At 51.6% G+C, this 22,265-nt stretch overlaps 3 protein-coding genes across 5 annotated transcripts in view; 1 reads left to right on the top strand and 2 right to left on the bottom strand.

The window, feature by feature from the left end:
• Positions 1-22,265, bottom strand: part of LGMN (legumain) — a 1,022,235-nt gene that overhangs the window by 383,288 nt on the left and 616,682 nt on the right. The gene's annotated exons all lie outside the window — the stretch shown is intronic.
• UBR7 (ubiquitin protein ligase E3 component n-recognin 7) overlaps positions 1-22,265 on the top strand; it is a 367,041-nt gene that overhangs the window by 228,138 nt on the left and 116,638 nt on the right. The window lies entirely within an intron of this gene.
• ITPK1 (inositol-tetrakisphosphate 1-kinase) overlaps positions 1-22,265 on the bottom strand; it is a 180,374-nt gene that overhangs the window by 156,949 nt on the left and 1,160 nt on the right. The window lies entirely within an intron of this gene.

The following is a 22,265-nucleotide window of genomic DNA, read 5'->3' as shown; positions in this document are numbered from 1 at the left end:
TCAGAAAGGGAAGGAAGACATTTATATTCACAAAGATGTCCAATGCAGCTGTATCTACAACAGCAAGAAAATGGGAAAAATCGGCCGGGCACGGTGACTCACGCCTGTAATCCCAGCACTTTGGAAAGCCAAGGTGGGTGGATCACTTAAGGTCAGGGGTTAGAAAACAGCCTGGCCAACATGATGAAACCCCGTCTCTATCACAAGTACAAAAATTATACGGGCATCGTGGCGTGTGCCTGTAATCCCAACGACTCAGAAGGCTGAGTCAGGAGAATCACTTGAACCTGAGAGGCAGAGGTTGCAGTGAACCAAGATTGCCGCCAATGCACTCCAGCCTGGGTGACAAGAGCAAAACTCCATCTCAAAAAAAGAAAATTAGCCAAGTGTGGGCTGGGCCCAGTGGCTCATGCATATAATCCTAGCACTTTGGGAGGCCAAGGCAGGCAGATCACTTGAGGTCAGAAGTTCAAGACCAGCCTGGCCAACATGGTGAAACCCTGTCTCTACTAAAAATACAAAAATTAACGGCCAGGCACGGTGGCTCACGCCTGTAATCCCACCACTCTGGGAGGCCGAGACGAGCGGATCACGAGGTCAGGAGATCGAGACCATCCTGTAACACAGTGAAACTCCGTCTCTACTAAAACTACAAAAAAATTAGCCAGGTATGGTGGTGGGCACCTGTAGTCCCAGCTACTCGGGAGGCTGAGGCAGGAGAATGGCATGAACCTGGGAGGCGGAGCTTGCAGTGAGCCGAGATAGCGCCACTGCACTCCAGCCTGGGCAACAGAGCGAGACTCCATCTCAAAAAAGAAAAAAAAAAAGAAAGAAACAAAAATACAAAAATTAGCCGGACGTGGTGGTGGGCGCCTGTAACGCCAGCTACTTGGGAGGCTAAGGCATGAGAATTGCTTGAACCCAATTCTCAGGAGGCAGTGGTTGCAGTGAGCTGAGATCACGCCACTGCACTACAGCCTGGGCGACAGCGAGATTCTATCTGAAAAAAAAAAAAAAAAAATGGCCAGGCACAGTGGCTCACACCTGTAATCCCAGCACTTTGGGAGGCCAAGGAGGGCAGACCATGAGGTCAGGGGTTCGAGACCAGCCTGGTCAGCTCGGTAAAACCTGGTCTCTACTAAAAATACAAAAATTTAGGCAGGCATGGTGGCGCATGCCTGCAGTCCCAGCTACTCAGGAGACTGAGGCAGGAGAATGGCCTGAACCCGGCAGGCGGAGGCTGCAGTGAGCCGAGAGTACGCCACTGCACTCTAGCCTGGGCGACAGGGCAAGACTCTGTCTCAAAAAAAAAAAAAAAAGAAATTAGCCGAGTGTGGTAGCACATGCCTAAGGTCCCAGTTACTCAGGAGGCTGAAGCAGGAGGCTTGTGTGAGCCCAGGAGCTCAAGAGGGCAGTAAGCTATGATGGCACCACTGCACTCCTGCCTGGGTAACAGAGCAAGACCCTGTCAAAAAAAAAAATTAAATAAGATTACAATGCAATAAATCACAAGCATAGACATTCAGTAGATCTATTCTGAAGTAATTTAAAATGATCACTGTCTATTGTACTTTTTTTTAAGTCTTTAGCTTTTAAAGATCACACTAAAGTTATTTTTTTTATTTTTATTTTTTTTTTTTTTGAGACAGAGTTTCATTCCATCGCCTAAGCTGGAGTGCAATGGCGCGATCTCAGCTCACTGCAACCTCTGCCTCCTGGGTTCAACCAAGTCTCGTGCCTCGGCCTCCCAAATAGCTGGGATTACAGGTGCGTGCCACCATGACCAGCTAATTTTTGTATTTTTAGTACAGACGGGGTTTCATCATGTTGGCCAGGATTGTCTTGAACTCCTGACCTCAGGTGATCTACCCACCTCAGCCTCCCAAAATGCTAGGATTACAGGCATGAGCCACCATGCCTGGCCCCCCACACTAAAATTGTTTTATATGAAATTATATGTTTGAGATTTGTTTGAGATTTGCTTTAAAACAATATGGGGTCCAGGCACGGTGGCTCATGCTTAATTGTAATCCCAGCACTTTGGGAGGCCAAGGTGGGCAGACAGCTTGAGCCCAGGAGTTCAAGACCAGCCTGGGCAACATAGCAAAACCCAGTCTCTATAAAATCTACAAATATTAGCTGGGCATGGTAGTGCGTGCCTGTAGTGCCAGCTATTTGGGATGCTGAGGTGGGAGGATTGCCTGAGTCCAGATCAAGGCTGCAGTGAGCCATGATCACGCCACTGCACTCCAGCTTGGGCAACAGAGTGAGATCCTGTCTTGAAACACAATAGTAATAAAATGGGGAAGGCCTGGCAAGGTGGTTCATCCCTATAATCCCAGCATTTTGGGAGGCTGAAGTGGCAGGATCACTTGAGCCCAGGAGCTCCAGACCAGCCTAGACAACATAGTGAGACCTCATCTTTACAAAAAATACAAAAATTAGCCAGCCTTGTGGTGTGCACCTGTAGTGCCAGCTACTCAGGAGGCTGAGGTGGGAGGATCAATTGAGCCCAGGAGGTTGAGGCTGGAGTAAGTCCAGGAGGTAAGCCCAGGAGTAAGCCGTGACTGCACCACTGCACCACCGCACTCCAGCCTGGATGACAGCGCGAGACCCTGTCTCTAATAATAATAATAATAATAATAATAATAATAGGGAAATAAAACAAGAGCAGCTATAAGTTAATAATGGTTAACACTTGGTATTAAGGGGGAGGGAGATGCTTATTTTATTATAAGCACATTTATGTATATGTATTATTTTCATAATAAAGTATTAAATTTAAAAAAGAACAGTCTAAAGACTATACAAACATGGAACTTGTTGACGCTACAACACTGGGTGCAGAAAGAAATCAAAATGCTCCATATACGAGGATTTCAACTTTCTGAGTGTTAGATACAAAAAGGGGAGAGAATATACAGAAAGGAAATGGACGGAGGGTAGAAGGATGATTTGTCTCTTGAAATTTTTATTTCATGATGTTAAATTGTCTTAAGAGAGGACCAGGCCGGGCGCGGTGGCTCACGCCTGTAATCCCAGAACTTAGGGAGGCCTAGGAGGGTGGATCACAAAGTCAGGAGTTCGAGACCAGCCTGGCCAATATGGTAAAACCCCATCTCTAATAAAAATAAAAAAATTAGCTGCGCGTGGTGGCAGGCACCTGTAGTCCCAGCTACTTGGGAGGCTGAGGCAGGAGAATTGCTTGAACTCGGAAGGGGGAGGTTGCAGTGAGCCGAGACCACGCCACTGCACTCCAACCTGGGTGACAGAGTGAGACTCCGTCTCAAAAAAAAAAGAGGACCAAAAATTTGGGAAAAACATGACACCCTTTCATTTCCTTCAGCTGGGGCTCAATGTGAATCAAGGGCTGGCTGGTGGGGGGGCCCTCCCAGAAGCATGTGGGACTCAGGGAGGGTAGATTTTGCTAGAAGCCAAGGGAGGTAGCTGAGGAAATCCAGACTTGGCTGGGCTGTGGAGAGGACCCTCACCAGCCTGCAGCAGGCCCCAGTTCCCTGCCCCAGCTGGCCTCAAGGCAGGGAGAGTACCAGGTGAGAGGGTATCAACCAAGATCAGTCCTCCCTAGTGCAAGAGTCCACAGCAACAGCCCCTCTCTCAGATCAATTTAGACATAAGAGATGAGGACCGCCTCTAAAACATATCTTTAGCCAGAAAAAAAGAAAAAAAAAAAAAGCTTTGAAAAGAACATAAATTATAATCAGACTAGACATTATCTGCTAGAAACCTCTACCAATTCAGTCTGCATCTCTTCTGATCCCCCAACCCACCCCAAAACTGGGCACTGATACCCCCATTTTCAGATGAGGAAAGGGAGGTCCCCACCTGCCCAAGCTCAGCCACCTGCCCTGGGTGCCAGGCTGGGCTCAGAAGCCTGGAAGAAGACTAGGGCCAGCACGCCTGATGGCCTCCTTCCCGAACAGCACCTGTCCTGGGGCCACATGCCCGGGGCTGGTGCAGGAGGCAGGGGACCTGCACATGCTGAATGAAGCCCCTCCCAGCCTAGCCCTGGGGGGACAGTGACTTGTGCCGCACAACCTCTGCACTGCCAGGAGGGATGCCATGGGCTAAACGTTTGTGTCCTCACAGTATTCAGAGGTTGAAACCCTAGTCCCCAACGTGATGATACTAGGAGTTGGGGCCTCTGGCAAGTAATTAGGGTTAGATGAGGTCACAAAGGTAGGGTACCCAAGGTGCAATCAGTGCTCTTCTACGAAGAGACCAGAGCATGCTGTCTCTCCTCCCATCATGTGAGCACAGTGAGAGCGCAGCTGTTTGCAAGCCAAGTAGAGAACCCTCACCAGAAGCCAAATCTACTGGCACCTTGGTCTTGGACCTCCAGGCTCCAGACCTGTGAGAAATAAATGTCTGCTGTTTAAACTACCCAGTGGGTGATACTTGTTACAGCAGCCCAAGCTGACCCAGAGAAGGAGAGAGAAAGCACAAGGCGGCAGGCCAAGAACTCCAAGAAATGACTGACAAGGGTTCTTTTTCGATCCTGGGGTTGTATTAGAACAGAAAAGTAAAGTTATATGCGCATATTATTTTCAGAACACTGACGATTCAAAGTCAGTGTAGGTATAGAATCATCTACAAGCTTTATTAAATGAAAATAAGTGAAGTGTGGGAGGGCCGTCATGTATGTGCCTACACACATCTGTCTTCATACCTGTCTGCTTGTAAACAGTACGTATCTGAGAAAACACACAAAAAGGTGGCAACGTGGCTGCCTCTGGGGACTAAGAGTTGAGTGTGAGGGAGACTCACTTTGCACTATATGCCCTTGATATAATTTGGTTTGGAGATTTTGTTTTGTTTTGTTTTAAACATAGGGTTTCACCATGTTGCCTAGGCTGGCCTCGAACTCTTAAGCTCAAGCAATCCTCCCGTCTCAACCTTCCAAGGAGTTGAGACTACAGGCATGCCACACTTAATATGATTTTTGATCATGTACAGTAGTACCTTTTTTTTTTTTTTTTTTGAGACAGGGCCTCACTCTGTTGTCCAGGCTGGATTACAATGGCATAATAACTGCTCACTGCAGCCTCCCACTGATCCTCCTACCTCAGCCTCCCATGTAGCTGGGACCAGAGGCATGCATCACCATACCCTACTAATTTTTTTTTTAAACAGACCCAGATCTCAAAACAAACAAACAAACAAAAAAACAAAACAAAAGAAAAAGAGACCTGGATCTCACCATGTTGCCCACACTTGAACTCCTGGGCTCAAGTGATCCTATTGCCTTGGCCTCCCCAGATGCTGGGATTACAGGCATGAGCCACCATACCCAGTCAGTAGTACTTTTTAACAAAAATGTGTTTAGTGCTATTCACAAGCAGTTATGACCTTCCCCAAGAGACTGCAAGGCATTTCATGGGTCAACTCACCAACTTCTTGAACTTGGTTTCCGTTTTCACCAGCGGATAAACGGCAGCAACCCCTCCTCACAGTGTAACCTAACAGACCCGACCGACATGCTTCCCTGAGGTTTTCATTGTCCAACCTGACAGGTCCACCAGCCCCACCAGCTAAACCAGAAGTATTGGGTTCCAAACTCGTTTTCCTGAGCCTCTGAGCTAGAAGTCCTCAAATAGAGACCATGGTGCAGGGCCACACAGCTAAACGGCAGAGCAGGGGTCTGAGCGCTGGTCCCAGCTTCTGCCACCTTGTGCAGCACCAAAAGGCCCATGAAGCTACTTCAGGGCTGTCCCTGTGGCCACAACCAAGGCAGGGCAGAGCGGCTTCCCTTCCCGAGCTTCCCTCCAGCACTCCCATGCAGCCACCTCTGAGAATTCTGGAACACCAAGCAGAGGCGCCCGCAGCGGGTAAGCAGGCCCGGGGCAAGGGGCTCTGAGCAGGCCTTGCCCTCACCTGCCCCATTCGTTTCAGAAAGGAACCATGAGGGACCCACACTCTAACCAGGGCCTGTCACCCTGCACTTCTCCCAACCTCCAGCCCAGCCCCTTTGCCCGGGGCCCTCGGAACTGGGGCCTTGAGGTATGGAACATCCTGGGTTTGTGGCCACCAGCCACTCACCATCCATTTCCTCTCCCCTTCCAGGTGGAAATAGTCCAGCATGTCCTCCCCGCAGTTCCCACCAGGCCTGCTCAGCTGTGAGGGGCCAGGGTCTGGCTTAGTACATCGGAGCAGAACGTCCTGGACAGGAGTGGCCTCCCCAGACCAACACTCCCCTCCAGCTCTGACAACCCCCAGCCACTAGTTCACAGCTGCTCCAGGCTCTCAGAATTCCCAGGACCCAGCAGAAAGACACCTTCTCAACCTTTCCCAAGCAGGACAGGGTCAAACAGCAACAGGCTAATTGTGTTTACAAAACACAAGATTGTTTAGCTCCAGAACACTCCAGTGTCAAAACACCAAGGTTCTGCACGGCGACAGCGGGGCAGGGAAGACGTGGTCCTTCTCCCAGAACTCAGGCAGTCTTTCCCAAGGCCCTGACAAACCCCAGCCCACAAATAGCCCTCCAGTATGCCCACCCACCCAGCCGGCTGCTGGGCACAGCCAGGACCTTCAGAATCTGCCTGTGTCAGACTGGCCATGGGAATAAGCCAGACTCAGGTTTAACTGAGGCACAAGGTGGAGTCCAAGAAGCCGCTTCGGGGCTGCCCATGCAGCCACAGCCACAGGGAGGCCCCGAGCAGCCTCCCTTCCAAAGCTTCCTACCAGCACTCACACCCAGCCGCCTCTGAGAATTCTGGAACCCCAAGCAGAGGCGCCCAGCAGAGGGTAGGCCAGACTGGGGATCAGACTTGTGGGGCTACCTCCACTCCCTTCTTGGGAACAAAGTCCTGGCCCTGGACTCTGTGTGCGAACCCTCAGGCCCCGTCCAGGTCTTTGCAAGCCAGGTCCAGAGCTGGAAGCTGAGGGAAAGCAGCCTCCAGCCTCACTCTGGCCAGCCACTGAAGCCCAGAACCAGGGAGCACGTCCACCCCCACCTCAGCTGCCAAATATCCCTCCCCTGCCTCTGGGGAACAGTCCCCCCACAGCATCCTTTTGGGGATCCACCCTGCCCACACTCGGGCCATGTAGAAGGGAATGAGACCCTGCATTCCCCAGCCCCAGCGAGAATGGTTCAGAGACAGGTACGTGGCCCAGGCTGACAAATCAGAGGCCACCAGAAGGAATCCCCGTCCCTGTGGACCTGGAGCATGAGGGATGTGGGGCCCTGGAGCCAACCGGACCAGCTCTGAATCCCAGCTCTGCCCCTACCTGCTGTGTGACCCCAGGCAAGTTACTTAGCCCTTCTGTTAGAAACAGGAATGCTAAAACCACCCGCCTCCCAGGGCTGTAATGCGGATCGAATGAGATCACACACCTAAGGAATGCCACAGTGCCTGGCTGAGAATAAGGGTTGAGGGTGAGGACTCGCCTTGTACCACACGGGCCTGAGAATGAAGCCAATGTAAAAGAGACCAGGGAAGCAGCGAGGGGGCGGGGGGGAGAGAGAGACAGACAGACCGGGCCCTATTGGACTGTCGCCTGAGCCTACCTGCACCTCATGCCGAATGCCCCAAGGATTTGACTCAGGAACCAATACATCCCCTTTGTTACTGAACCCGCTCAGCATCGAGGCTCCTGTCAGAACCCATCCATCCCTGTGACTCTAGGAATCAGCCATACAATCAACTTCCTGCTCAGATCATTAGCTGACGAGACCCCAGTGACTCACTACATCTGTTGGTTGAGAGTAAGAGGACCGGAGCATGCAGCAACAGAAACAGAGTTGCAGCCATGTGGCCCAGTCCATGGGTCTCACTGTCCACGGGGTCCCAGCCTGAAGCTCACGCAGAGGCACTCACAGAACTGCCCAAGTCCCAGATGGCTGCATCAGGGAAGGGGCACCTCCCCACCCCCCCACCCATCCCAAATCCAATTTCCTGCCGCATTTCCAGCAAGGCTAGGAGAGTCCTCAGGGTCCATCAACAAAAATAACTCATCCTGGCCAGGGATGGGGTCCACCAGTGATGGCCCAGAACAGAACACACCCTGCCTCTTCACACTCCTAGAGGTTCCCTGGAGGCCACAGGAGATGTACTTGTGGGCTGTGAAGCTGTCAGCCCAAAGCTCTACATGTGTGACCCTGCAAGGCCACCACTCTGAGCTGCAAATTCTCATTTGCAAAGGCCTCTTCTGGCTCAAAGGTTTTCAAAAATTACTCCTCTTTTAAGATTGTGACTCTCTGTACCTCACCCCACAGTGGAGGTTTACTCTGATACCACCTGACACAGGTGAGTGAGGGGCCACCTTCTCCTTCTTCCTTCCAAAGATGGCCTCTGCCCTGCACAGAAGGGAAGTTCGCATGTGCTGACCCCCTCCTATGCCTGAGCACAAGGCCACCTCTTACTGACAAGGAAATTAAGGCCCAGAGAGGAGCCGAAACACACCCACAGTCATCCTCCTAGTAAGAAGCCGAGGCCAGGCACGGTGGTTCACGTCTGTAATCCCAGCACTTTGGGAGGCCAAGCCACGTGGATCATTTGAGGTCAGGAGTTCGAGACCAGCCTGGCAAATGGGGTGAAACCCCATCATTACTAAAAATACAAAAAATTAGCTGGGTGTGGAGGCGCATGCTTGTGATTCTAGCTACTCAGGAGGCTGAGGCAGGAGAATCGCTTGAACCCAGGAGGCAGAGGTTGTAGTGAGCTGAGATCATGCCACCGCACAAACTGATGTTTAAAACCCACCCCCAGGGTGATCGGCTATGAAACCCCGGGAAGGTCACTTACCCCCTCTGAGCCTCGGTCTCCACATACAGACTGAGAGCCTCAAAGAGCCACATGTTAGCGCTCAGCACCACGTCAGGCACGAAGCTAGAGCTCCAGAGACAGGAGCCACTGCTGTTTCTGGAGCAAACTGTCCTTATAACACTTAACCACGCAGGGCAGGGTGACCGCAGGCTTATGTGCATTTCTGCAGGAAGATTCCCCTGCCCCTGCCACTGGCTCCACACTACAGGCACCTCTGTCAGCTCCCCCAAAAGAATGAGGCACATTACTCACCAGGAGGGCTCCTCCTGATATGCAGACAAAGGTCAGAAGCTGGGTCCTGGACTGGCCTCTCCACAGCTTCAGGCATCCCCAGAGCAGCCAGAGGATGGCGCACCCAAATCTCCGCAAGCACAGGCCACAACTTGTCTGCGCCCAGGTCAAGGTATAAAAAGGGTGCTTGGGAGCCGATTATGCAGGAAGCAAAACCTTTCTCCAACACGATCCTAATGCCACCGGACACACCTTCCTGCAGGGAGGCGGCAAAAGCCTCTGGTGGCGAGGACATAACTCCTTTTCTTTTCAAGGATCCCATGATGAATGTTAGGACTTTAAAATCTTAAAGAAAATAGGCTGGGCCGGGTGCAGTGGCTCACACCTGTAATCCCAACACTTTGGGAGGCTGAGGTGGATAGATCACCTGAGGTCAGGAGTTCAAGAACAGCCTGGCCAACATGGTGAAACCCTGTCTCTGCTAAAACTACAGAAATTAGCCGGGTGTGGTGGCACACACCTGTAATCCCAGCTACTTGGGAGGCTAGGGTCCAAGAATCGCTTGCACCTGGGAGGTGGAGGTTGCAGTGAGCTGAGATTACACCACTGCACTCCAACCTGGATGACAGAGACTCACAAAAAAGCAAAAGAAAATAGGCTGGCTAGGCACAGTGGCTCAAGCCTATAATCCCAACACTTTGGGAGGCTGAGGCGAGCGATCGATCGAGCTCAGGAGTTAGAGACCAGCCTGGCCAACATAGTGAAACACTGTCTCTACAACAACAATGGCAAAAAAGACAGAAATAAGGCAGGGAGTGGTAGCTCACACCTGTCATCCCAGCACTTTGGGACGCCAAGGAGGGCGGATTATGAGGTCAAGAGATCGAGACCATCCTGGCCAACATGGTGAAACCCCGTCTCTACTAAAAATACAAAAATTAGCTGGGCATGGTGGCACGTGCCCGTAGTCCCAGCTACTCGGGAGGCTGAGGCAGAAGAATCGCTTGAACCTGGGAAGTAGAGGTTACAGCGAACCGAAACTGCACCACTGCACTCCAGAGCCTGGCAACAGAGCGAGACTCTGTCTCAAAAAACAAACCAAAAAAAAGACAAAAAAAAGCTTTAGTATCAGTCAGATCAGGTTCCAATCTAAGCTGCCCCGCCTGCTAGCTCTATAACTACTTGCTCGGGGCTTTTTTTTTTTTTTTTGGAGACAGAGTCTTGCTCTATCACTCAGGCTGGAGTGCAGTGGTGTGATCTCGGCTCACAGCCATCTCTGCCTCCTGGGTTCAAGCAATTCTCCTGCCTCAGCCTCCTGGGTAGCTGGGATTACAGGTGTGCATCACCATGCCCAGCTAATTTTTTGTATTTTTAGTAGAGATGGAGTTTCACCATGTTGGCCAAGCTGGTCTTGAACTCCTGACCTCAGGTGATCCACCTGCCTCAGCCTCCCAAAGTGCTGAGATTACAGGCATGAGCCACTGCGCCTGACCTGCATGTTCTTTCTGAGCCTTCATTTCCATATCTGTAAGATGGGTGGGGGTGCAGAGTGAAGAGGAAATTTCACACAGACAGAAGCCAGCAGACCCACATCACTCTATTCCTCACAGAGAAACTCATGAGCTGCGTGCAGTAGCACACTTGTAGTCCCAGCTACTCAAGAGGCCAAGGCGGGGAGGATTGCTTGAACACAGGAGTTGGAGACCAGGCTGGGTAACATAGTAAGACCCTGTCTCTTAAAAAAAAACAAAAAAAAAAAAAAAAGAAAGAAAAAGAAAAATAGGGGCAGGCATGGTGGCTCACGCCTGTAATCTCAGCACTCTGGGAGGCTGAGGCAGGCAGCTCATGAGTTCAAGACCCACCTGACTAACACGGTGAAACCCCGTCTCTACCCCATCTCTACTAAAAATACAAAAATTAGCCGGGTGTAGTGGCGGGCGCCTATAATCCCAGCTACTCAGGAGGCTGAGGCAGGGGAATCACTTGAACCCGGGAGGCAGAGGTTGCAGGGAGCTGAGATCGCGCCACTGCACTCCAGCCTGGGAGACAGAGCAAGACTCCGTCTCTGTCTCAAAAAAATAATAATAATAACAAGAAACTCACGAGCCCAGGACCCTGAGAGGTGCATGACCCAGCACACTGTGGGCAAGAGCTGCTCAGTGGCGAGACGACTGCCCTGAAGCTCTCCCTAAGACTGACCCTGCGGCTCCAGGAGACTGTGGTGCTCACTGCTGTATCAATCCCCAGAACCCAGGAGTGCCCAGCATGCAGCAGGCACTCAGTAAGTACGTGGCATGTGAGTGCATAAAGGAATGAATGGGGTGTTTTTTAAAAAGAAGATGTCACGGCCCACCCCAGATTTGTTCCAGGGGAGGGGGAGGCCTGGGAACCTGCACTAGGACAAGGACCCCAGGGTGGAGACCGGATGTTTCCTCACCTCCGCAGCCCAGCCCTCGACTGTTGGATGGAAACAGGGTGTGAGGCAGAAATGAAAGTGAAACTGCCACAGGAGCATTCTCTCTGCACCCACCAACCATGCCCCGCCCTGCCCAGGAAGCAGCAAGCTGACCACTGGAGGATCCCCCAGAAAAAGATGGGTAGTAGCTCCCAGCAGAGAGGTGTCAGATGCCCCAGGCCCTGCCTTGGGGGCGGCCTCTTGGGTGGAGGGGGAATCCTATCATTTGGCCCTAGGGCAGGTGCACTACACCCGCTTTACAGTTGGGAGGGCAGAGGCTCAGGGCAAGTCTCATGCTCCAACTTCACTGCCATCTCTACCATGCACTATCCCTCTGGGCCCAACAACTGCACACAAAGAATGCTCAGGAAAAAAAAAAAAAAACCCTTGAGGCCGGGCATGGTGGCTCACACTTGTAATCCCAGCATTTTGTGAGGCCAAGTTGAGTAGATTACCTGAGGTCAGGAGTTCAAGACTAGCCTGGCATGGTAAAACCTAGCCTGACATGGTGAAACCTCGTCTCCACTAAAAATACAAAAATCTCCTGGGTGTGATGGTGGATGCCTGTAATCCCAGCTACTGGGGAGGCTGAGGTGGAGGTTGCAGTGAACCAAGATTACACCATTGCACTCTGGCCTAGGTGACAACAGTGAAACTCCATCTCGAAAAAAAAAAAAAAGAAAAGAAAAGAACCCCTTGATTTTCCTGACACTGGATACCACACCGATCGACGGCGGTTGGATGCTGTGCTGAAGACAAAGGCGACCTGGCGGGGTAGAAACAGCATGGTTTCAGGAGTCACCCATCCTCTGCACCCCCACCCATCTTACAGGAGTCACTCCACCCATCCAGGCTGGAGTGCAGTGGCGCGATCTCAGCTCCCTGCAACCTCTGCCTCCCGGGTTCAAGCGATTCCCCTGCCTCAGCCTCCTGAGTAGTGAATCCAAGCTGTGCCACTCACAGCTGAGTGACCAAGCACCTCGCCTCTCCCTGAGTCTCAGGGTTCTCATCTAACAAATGAAGACCCCTCACCCATCCCGGAGGGTAGTTATCCCATCTGCAATAGTGCCTGACCCCCAGGGTAGGTTCTCAGGATCCTCTGAGATCTGGTATGAGCCATGAATGTACAAGGGGGCAGAGGGGAAGCAACACAGCCCCGCCAAAGCACAGCAGGCCACCTAAACAAGCCCAGAGTCCCAGTTTCTGGCTTGGGCTCCAAGAGCGCCCAGAGCGACCCCAGGCCAATGAGAATGATTGCTAAGGAGTCCATGGGTTTGCAACATCAACTGCCGAGGAATACACCGCAAGTGTCTATCTGGCCAGGTCAGTCCCAGGAATGTCTCCTGTGCAAAACTAGCTCCTTTCTATACACTCCGGGCAAACCAGCAGCCATAGGCAAGAAATCTGAAAAGGCTTCTTTTGAGAAGGAATTTCGCAAAAGGTAGCAACAGCAGGTAGAACTGGGCTGGGCTGACGACCTGGTGCCCCTGCCATGTTTCCCTCCTGCATGAGAGGGCTCCAGTGAGGCCTCAGGTGAACGCTGCTAGACTGGAGATTCCCACGATGAGCTCAGGGTACAGAGACCCAGGAGCCAGCGTGGGAACCTCTGGCTCCAGCACACCTCCTGGAGGGGCCCTGCCCCCGAGAAGTCTGAAGACACTGCTTCAGCCTTGGCTAACTCGGTGCTTCCCCACGCCTGACAGTTTTGAGTTATGGTCTAGTGAGGCACTTTATGAAATGACAGTGAGTAGTTTCCCGTAAGAATCATCAGGGTACTTCACAAGGAGCTCCCCAGCCCCTTTCCCAGGGGAATCTTCATCTCACAGGGAAGGTAGACTTCAGTGTACTTCTCCCCAGTGCCCCTGGTGTCTTTTTATTTTTTATTTTATTTTTGGAGACGGAGTCTTGTTCTGTCACCCAGGCTGGAGTGCAGTGACGCAATCTTGGCTCACCGCAACCTCCACCTCCTGAGTTCAAGCGATTCTCCCACCTCAGCCTCCCAAGTAGTAGCTGGGATTACAGGCACCCACCACGACACTCAGCTAATTTTTGTGGGGTTTTTTTTTTTTCTTTTTTTTGAGACAGAGTTTCGCTCATGTCGCCCAGGCTGGAGTACAGTGGCGCGATCTCAGCTCACTGCAACATCCACCTCCCGGTTTCAAGCGATTCTCCTGCCTCAGCCTCCTGAGCAGCTGGGATTACAGGTGCCGGTCACCACACCCAGCTGATTTTTTTGTATTTTTAGTAGAGACGGGGTTTTGCCATGTTGGCCAAGCTGGTCTTGAACTCCTGACCTCAGGTGATTCGCCTGCCTCAGAATCCCAAAGTGCTGGGATTATAGGAGCGAGCCACCGTGCCCAGCCCCTGGTGCCTCTTTTGTTGGGCAAGTTTGGCAAACAAGTAACTTGGAGGAAGATTTGATGACTGTCAAAGAGCACACACGTCAGGCGTGGCTTCCCTCTGCTCCCTTGGGCACCTGAGGCCTAACCTGATCCTTGAGAAAGGTCAGCTGACCCACCCACCACCACTCCATCCACCACCACCCCACCCACCACCACCCCATCCACCACCACCCCACAGCCCAGAGCGGCTCATTTCCTGAACACAAAGGCTGGACTGAGCCAGACCTAAGGGGAGCATTTTTGTCTTCCTATCCCTGGCCCCGAGGGCATAACTGCAGCCTCCCTCGGATGAGAGGAAGGTCATACGGTCAGGAAACAAGGTTCTAGAAGGACACCCCAATACCTCCTTGAACCACCCTGTCTAAAGTGGAAACCGGCCTCAGTTCTGCCCAGAGCTGCCTGCCCTCCAGTCCACATGGAACCCAGGGCTTATGGCAGAGGCAGGCCAGAGTGTGTGGCCTCTACACAGTGGACACCATCAACCCTGTGAGTTCTTTAGCTCCTGGAGAGAGCTCTAGGCCCCTTTCGCTGATCGTCGCCTCCTCAGAGAGGCCTTCTCTGACCACAGAGTGCTAAAGTGGCTACAGTCACTGCGCCATGGTTCTCTCCTGTTTGCAGGTTTCCTGGCTCTACTCACACCTTGCAGATTTCCAGTGCATCTGAGAGCTGGTTTGCCTTCACCTCCTGCAGGTGTATATGCCGGCAAGGACTGGCACCCAGCACAGGCCTGGCCAGGGCAGATGCTCAGGACTTGCCCACGAGCCCCTCCGGAACCTGGGACTTACCACCTAACTCCCTCCCCATCTCCCCCACCCCTGGGGTTTCCTTCCTGACCCAGAGCATTCCAGAGTCACAAGCGGCTTTGGCTGAGCCATAGGGACATGAAAAAGGTTTCCAAAAACCACCAGGCAGTTATTAATCCACTAACATACTTTTTTTTGTTTTTTTGAGACAGAGTCTAGCTGTGTCGCCCAGGCTGGAGTGCAATGGTGCAATCTTGGCTCACTGCAATCTCCACCTCCCGAGCTCAAGCAATTCTCCTGCCTCAGCCTCCCAAGTAGCAAGTAGCAAGTAGCAGATAACAAGCACCTGCCACCATGCCCTGCTAATTTTTTTTATTTTTAGTAGAGATGGGTATTCACCATGTTGCCCAGGCTGGTCTTAAACTCCTAACCTCAAATGATCTGCCCTCCTCGGCCTCCCAAAGTGCTGGGATTACAGGTGTAAGCCATCACACCTGGCCACTAACAGATTCTTTTTTGAGCTCCTATGTGCACTGGTATAGGCACTGGGGTTTCAGCAGTAAATAAAGCTGCCAAAATCTCTACCTTCATGGAACCAACTACTTAAAAACCAGACAGACTTAAAATAAGCAGGACGATGAGCAAGTCAGAGAGAAAGAACAGGCCCAGTGGTGGGGGCCTAAGTATCAGTGAAGATTCTGACGGCGTGAGAGGAGAACGAAGACATCTCCCTGAAGCTGTCTGGGAGGGTCTTTGGCCTGTGGGTCTCGATTTGCCCTCTGGGGCACACGAGTCTGCAGGTGGCCTCTGCCACAGGTGTGCCCTGGAACACTATGAGCAATTAACAGGGTGGGGCACCCAGCACTCAAGGGCCTGGAGGGGTAGGGGATGTGGAGGGGGGTCCGGAGTCCGGGGCTCCCTTGTGGGAGTGATTCTCAACACTCCACGGCTCCACATGAATCTCAGATCCACCCCACCGAACCCTAAAAGCGGCTGGGGGAGCACTCCCCGGGGCCATCCGGAGGACGCGCCTACAGAAACCAGCCCATGGGGCTCTGCTGGGGAGATGCAGGCCACAAGGGCAGCTGCTTTCTGAGCAGGCTCCAAGCAGCACGACGAAGTCCCGGAAAGATTCAAACAGCCCCACAGGTATGGCCTGGCCACTCTAACACACACCGTGGGCCGCAGCCGGGAGGTAGGGCCTGTTCACAAGGAGGCTTTGGCCAGTGGTGAATGGGGAGCACTCGGTTTGGAGTGAGGCAAGTTCCCCTCCCACATTTCCACTGTGTGACCGTGGGCCAGCTCTTGGGAGTCCCACACCCTCTCCAGAGCAAGGCCACACACACCCAGGCCGGCTCCCCAAGGGCTACCAGAGTGGGAGAGGCTGGGCTGGGCCCAATTCATGCAGGATGGGGAAGGTGTTTAAGACAGTGACTTTGCAAGGGAAAGAAGGAGGTGCACAGCTCCTGAATGCTTTGCTTTCTAAAATGAATGTTACTTTTTAAAAGGGAAGTGCCATAGCATTCTCTCAAAAGTAGCTTTCCAGCTGAATTCAAAATGAGTGGGAACTGAAACCCTATTTACATCCAACTGTTCAGGAACTGTGCTCTTGGGGCACTTGACTAAGTATTTACTGAATGTCCCAAACCTGCTAAACCTTGTAGGAGAAATAACCGGTAAAGGCAGGATGGCCCAGTGGTTAGGAACACTGGCGCCCAGCCCACCATGCAGGTGCATCCAGCTCTTCTGGGTGCCTGCAGTCAGCCCCCAACAACCTAAACTCCTCAATCTCACTATCTCACTAAGCAAAATACGAATCAGAGGACCATCTCACCCACAGATTTGTCCCAGCGCTGAGCACAGGAGGGTGTGCAACGCAGGCGCTCCCATTCACTGTCACTGGGACTGACATAGTGAAATTTGTGAGCAGTTTCAGAACATGTATGAAAAAGCTGGGCATAGTGGCTCATGCCTGTAATCCCAGCACTTTGGGAGGCTGAGGTGGGCAGATCAATTGAGGCCAAGAGTTTGGACCAACCTGGCCAAGATGGCGAAACCCAGTCTCCACTAAAAATACAAAAATTAGCCGGGCGTGGTGGTGCATGACTGTAGTTCCAGCTACTAGGGAAGCTGAGGCAGCAGAATCACTTGAACCTGGGAGGCGGAGGTTGCAGTGAGCCAAGATCGTGCCACTGCACTCCAGCCTGGGCGACTGAGGAAGACTGTCTCACACACACACACACACAAAGTATTAAAAAGTAAACTGCCCGTGCCCTCTGACCCAGCCCTCCTCATCTAGCAATGTACACCCAGGCAAGGGGACAGGGTATTGTCGTGCTGCCCATACCAGCAGAAACCAACACCAGGGGAAGACACATGTTCCATCCTTTTAAGAACTGGACCGCACAGCTGTTTTTAAAAAAGAGGCAATGATACAAAACTGTCTCCAAATGAAGCAGTGATGTGGAGTTTCTCCAAGACACACAGTCCCATGCAATGAGCAAGAGCACAACAGTAGATACACATGGAGAGACCCACACCTGCCTGCGCCCCTGTGTATGCATAAATGCCTATAGAGACAGACTGCCCCAGGGAACTGGAACGCAGGAATGAGAAGCAAACGGGGCTGACATTTCATTGTATACTTTGAGTCTTCTGAATTTGTTTTGATATGTGCATGTCTTGAATATTCAAAAAGATACAGAAAACAATAAATGATAGCTAGTAATAGTAACAAGATTACTAGTGGAGACTTGGCATTTTCAGGAAACCCCCAGAACAAACTCTTCTCAATCTCCAAACTTGAAAATATACAAGTAGCACCTTAACGTAAATTTCTCAGCTTCCGGCCGGGCGCGGTGGCTCAAGCCTGTAATCCCAGCACTTTGGGAGGCCAAGACGGGCGGATCACGAGGTCAGGAGATCGAGACCATCCTGGCTAACACGGTGAAACCCCGTCTCTACTAAAAAATACAAAAAACTAGCCGGGCACGGTGGCGGGCGCCTGTAGTCCCAACTACTCGGGAGGCTGAGGCAGGAGAATGGCGTGAACCCGGGAGGCGGAGCTTGCAGTGAGCTGAGATCCGGCCACTGCACTCCAGCCTGGGCGGCAGAGCGAGACTCCGTCTCAAAAAAAAAAAAAAAAAAAAAAAAAAAAAAAAAAAAAAAATTTCTCAGCTTCCGCATCCATAAAGTAGGTGGGGACAGCACCACCGCCTCCTGAGGGGCTGTAAGATTCAGGTGGGCCATGTGCTAAAGGAGAACAGAACCCTGCTGTGATGCTGAAAGGCCACCAGGAAAGCCAGGTTCCCCTTCTTAGCTGTGCCCACTGAACAGTTTCAAATCCACAAACCCCACATCCCTGCAAGATGATCAGTTCAGCCATCATGGCCTTCAGGGTGACTTGCAAACTACCAAAACTAAGAACACTAAATCTACAAAGGCCAAAGGTCCCTGAATAGAGAGGCATCCGTGGGCAGAGACCCACTCGCTCACTCCACAGGGATGATGACAGCAGCGGCTGCTGCCACTGACAGAGCTCCAGGCACTATCCTGAACCCTTTAGCCAATTCTCTCATTTGATGCTTGCAACCCTAAGCTAAATTATTACGCCCACAGATGAGAAAAGTGAGGCATAGACGGGTAGGGAATGTGTCGAGGGTCACAGGGCACGTGGGCAGTCAGCCACAGAGCCAGGCCTGAAACAGAGGCAGTCCCTTTGATAGACAACCCATGTACACACGGACGCTTCCTCCCACATGAAGTTCTGTGTGCTCCCCAGGAGGCTGGTAGAAAGTGTTCATTTGCGAGGCTGGGTTATGAATACTCTATGCACTGCTGCAAAGAAAACCTAAGTCAGCACCTCCTCCCACCTCTGCACCCCAGAAATGGTGGTAAATCCAGACATTAAAACAAATAAAAAAATACCCACCCACAAACCAGCATCACTTAATCCTGGAAAAGATCCTCCTTCCTCCCCCCAGAGAATCTCCTGAAAGAATTCCAGACCAGAATGCTAGGCCATCCCTGCAGAAAAGGGCCTTGGAGATGGCCCTATTTTAAAGGAACAAATGTAGGGCTCAAGGGAGAGGCCCGGTGGCATGCTACACCCTCACTGGCACGCCTCCCAAGCCAGTTTACTGTTGACACCAAACTTCCAGCCCTGGGCTACCTACCGAGGGTGCTCATAAACGTGAGCATTAATGAACTCCTCAGTCCCTTCTAAGGTATTGGGACAAATGGGTCCCTGGTGGGAAACCAAAGTCTGAGATTGCTCCAGAAACACGTTTCTTGCAAGCCGAGTCAGCCCAGCTGGCCTCCAAGTCTCTGGAGGATGAGAAACTCACAGACACTCTTGTGCTTCTGGAGCCTCCTGGAAGCCCCAGCCTAACCTGGGCAAATAAACAAGGAAGCCACATTCTCAGCACAAAGGCCTCAGGAGTGGACGCGAGAAAGCCCTCCAACTGGCTGTGCAGGTCCCGTATACTTCCAGGGCCTCTGTTTCCTCATCCCTCCATCCCAATGAGGGATGTCCTCATCCCTCATCCCTCATTCCTCATCCCTCCATCACTCATCCCTCCATCCCTGGGCTGCTGGAAGGATTAAATGAGATGAGGTCCCTGGAAGCACTTCATTAAAAATCAGCAATTATTACAGTAAAGGCAGATGAGGTTCACCCAAATTTTATACGGAAAGCTTCACCAAGTCATGTGCCTCTTCCGCCCCCACCTCCTGCAACGTAGGTTCAGCCACAGAAAGAATGGAACAGAGAGGAAGAGCTGGAGGAGAGGACGAGGCACAGAAAACATGAGCTGAGGAAACTGGGGCCAGCCAGCATTCCCCAATGAGGCACTGTAGAGAACTACAAAATTAAAAATTAAATTAATATCACCCAGTATTTCCAACTAACAGCTTTAATTTCTTCACTCCCCCTCTGAAGCCCCTTCTGAGCATCTAGAAAAAGCCACAAAGGCCGGGAACGCCTGTAATTCCAGCACTCTGGGAGGCCAAGGCAGGTGGACCACCTGAGGTCAGGAGTTCGAGACCAGCCTGGCCAACATGGTAAAACTCCACCTCTACTAAAAATACAAAAATTAGCCAGGCATGGTGGCAGGCGCCTGTAATCCCAGCTACTCAGGAGGCTGAGGCAGGAGAATTGCTTGAACCTGGGAGGCAGAGGTTGCAGTGAGCTGAGATTGCGCCACTGCACTCCAGGCTGGGTGACAAAGCGAGATTCTGCCTCAAAAAAAAAAAAAAAAAGTCACAAAGAGGGGGTGGTGTGGGAGACCTACAGGGTTGCTCCTAGGCTAGGGAAGGCAGGTGGGAGGGGTACAAGAGAACACAACCAGAGCCGTGTCCACATAGAAAGGGGAAGAAACAGGATGGCAACAGGAACAAACAGTACTACTCACAAACAAGCAGATTCAAAGGCCCATCTGCTGGCTAGCAGAGCCCCATCCTATCAGAGTGTACATCTGAAAAGGTTGGCCCCTGTCCCCACCTACGGCAGGTGGGGCACTTCCCATGAAGTGGCTCTAACCACCCACTGTTGCCATCAACGTGCCCTACCCCCCAAACCCTTACACCAGGACAAGGGTTACACTTGCAGAGGGGCTCAGCCTTGTAAGGAATGTGTCCTGGGGGCTAAATAGCAGCCACCAGACTCCTGGAAAGACAATGCGGGGGACTGCCTTATTGTCGGAGATGCCCAATAAGAAAGGCAAGTCTCAAGGTAGCCAGGTTGGACCCATTCTAGAAGTTAAATGAAAAGAGCAAGAGTCCGGAACCTGCCCCCTCTCTTGACGGGTTTCCCCACTGTGAGACAAAGGGGCTGGATGAGATGATGGCCAACATCTCTTCCTGCTCTGAGATCAGATTTTTACAAGGCCAGACATTCAGCTAAACAACCCACACCAGGCCAGACCACTTGGGTCATTCTTTGCCCAAACATTCAGAGCAGGGCCATTTTCTTTTTCTTTTTTTTTTTTTTTTTTTTTTTTTTTTTTGAGATGGAGTCTTGCTCTGTCACCCAGGCTGAAGTGCGGTGGCGCGATCTCGACTTACTGCAACCTCCACCTCCCAGGTTCAAGTGATTCTCCTGCCTCAGCCTCCTGAGTAGATGGGACTACAGGCGCCCACCACCATGCCCAGCTAATTTTTGTATTTTTAGTAGAGACAGGGTTTCACCATGTTGGCCAGATGGTCTCGATCTCCTGACCTCGTGATCCACCCACTTGGCCTCCCAAAGTGCTGGGATTACAGACAGGAGACACTGTGCCCGGTCCAAAGCAGGGCCATTTTCAAATACCTTTAGACTTTTTCATTAGGGAATTCATAGACAATTCATCACCGGTCAATACAGAAGCCCTGCGCCCCCAGATTCTGAATGTGGAAAACATGATCATGTCGTTTGCACTGTCTCTCAGCCACTGAAGTCTCATCGGCCCTCACACCAAACAAAACCACCTCATGGGGCTCCCTGGTCACTGGCTCAACAGTTGCAGTATTTTGCAGCCAGTATAGAAATGTGGCCACCAGGGGGCACTGCCCTGAAAGTAATAAAGAAGAAACGGAAAAACTCTTTTTGGTGTTTTCTTTTCCTTCTTAGGCTTAAGTGATAAAATATCTAAAGCTTCCCTAGTGAAAACACCAAGTGAGCTTCCTCGGGTTCTAGAATGGCCCTGATGCCTTCTGCCTTCTTTGAAGCCAATATTTTGGCCAAAGGAAGGCAACTAGACTTTGAAGACAACCACCCTTTCAGAAAAATTAATGCTCTACCCCCCAGAATGTTGATACCATAGCTTGCCCTGAACTCCTACCCCTTTAAAGGAAGAATGTCTACAAGGTCAAGCCAATTGCAGGTCCAGCACGAGGACCTAGTTGTGAGTCTTGGTGAGGAATATTTTGCTAGAGCCTCCTAATTACCAAGTAAAACAAGCCAACCCAATGACAAGCCTCAAGCTTGAGTTGCAGACACAAGATGACACAAATACAGACAGCAGTACAAAGGGTGCGAGGTATTCACTGGGATTTCCCAAGTCTTATATGACTGCAGGGGGAGCTCCGGTGCCTCACATCAGAACTGGACTTTGAGAACATGCCAAAGGGGCTTCTCCAAATTCTTCAGTGTCTTAGAATGCCCTTCCCACAAGAGAGTGTACCCGCGGTACAATGTTCAAGTACCCTTTTGTAATGTTTCAAGGGTCCTAAGACTCATTTTCAAAGCTCTGGCTTTGAGCTCCTCCTGATTTCTTCATGAATTGCTGGGACCACTCTGCACGCCCTATCCATCATGAAGAGGGAACCGGCCTGGGAGAAGGCAGCCAACCCCATCCCCAGACCAAGGGATAAAGAACCAGGCACTATCTTATACAAGCTGCGCACCTCTGGCTGCAGGAAGAGCGCCTGCGGGGCTTGCACGGGGCAAAGGAGCAGCAGGCCCTTGGGACAGGCATCAGGTACACAGAGGTGCTGCCAGGCCCACCTGCGCATGCCAGCTCAGACCAGCCACTCGCCCTAGGAGCACCAGGGGATACGGAAACCCAACTGTTCAATTCTCCAACATGTGTGGGGCCCCCACAGGGACAAAAATGCAAGTAGAGCCCATTTTCAAAAATCAATCTAACCAGCTGCATCACAAAAGGTTTCC

The sequence above is a fragment of the Macaca thibetana genome, chromosome 7 (assembly GCF_024542745.1).
Source record: "Macaca thibetana thibetana isolate TM-01 chromosome 7, ASM2454274v1, whole genome shotgun sequence".
Lineage (NCBI taxonomy): Eukaryota > Metazoa > Chordata > Mammalia > Primates > Cercopithecidae > Macaca > Macaca thibetana.
Note: the sequence above shows the minus strand (reverse complement) of the source record. Positions and strands in the feature narration are given on the sequence as shown.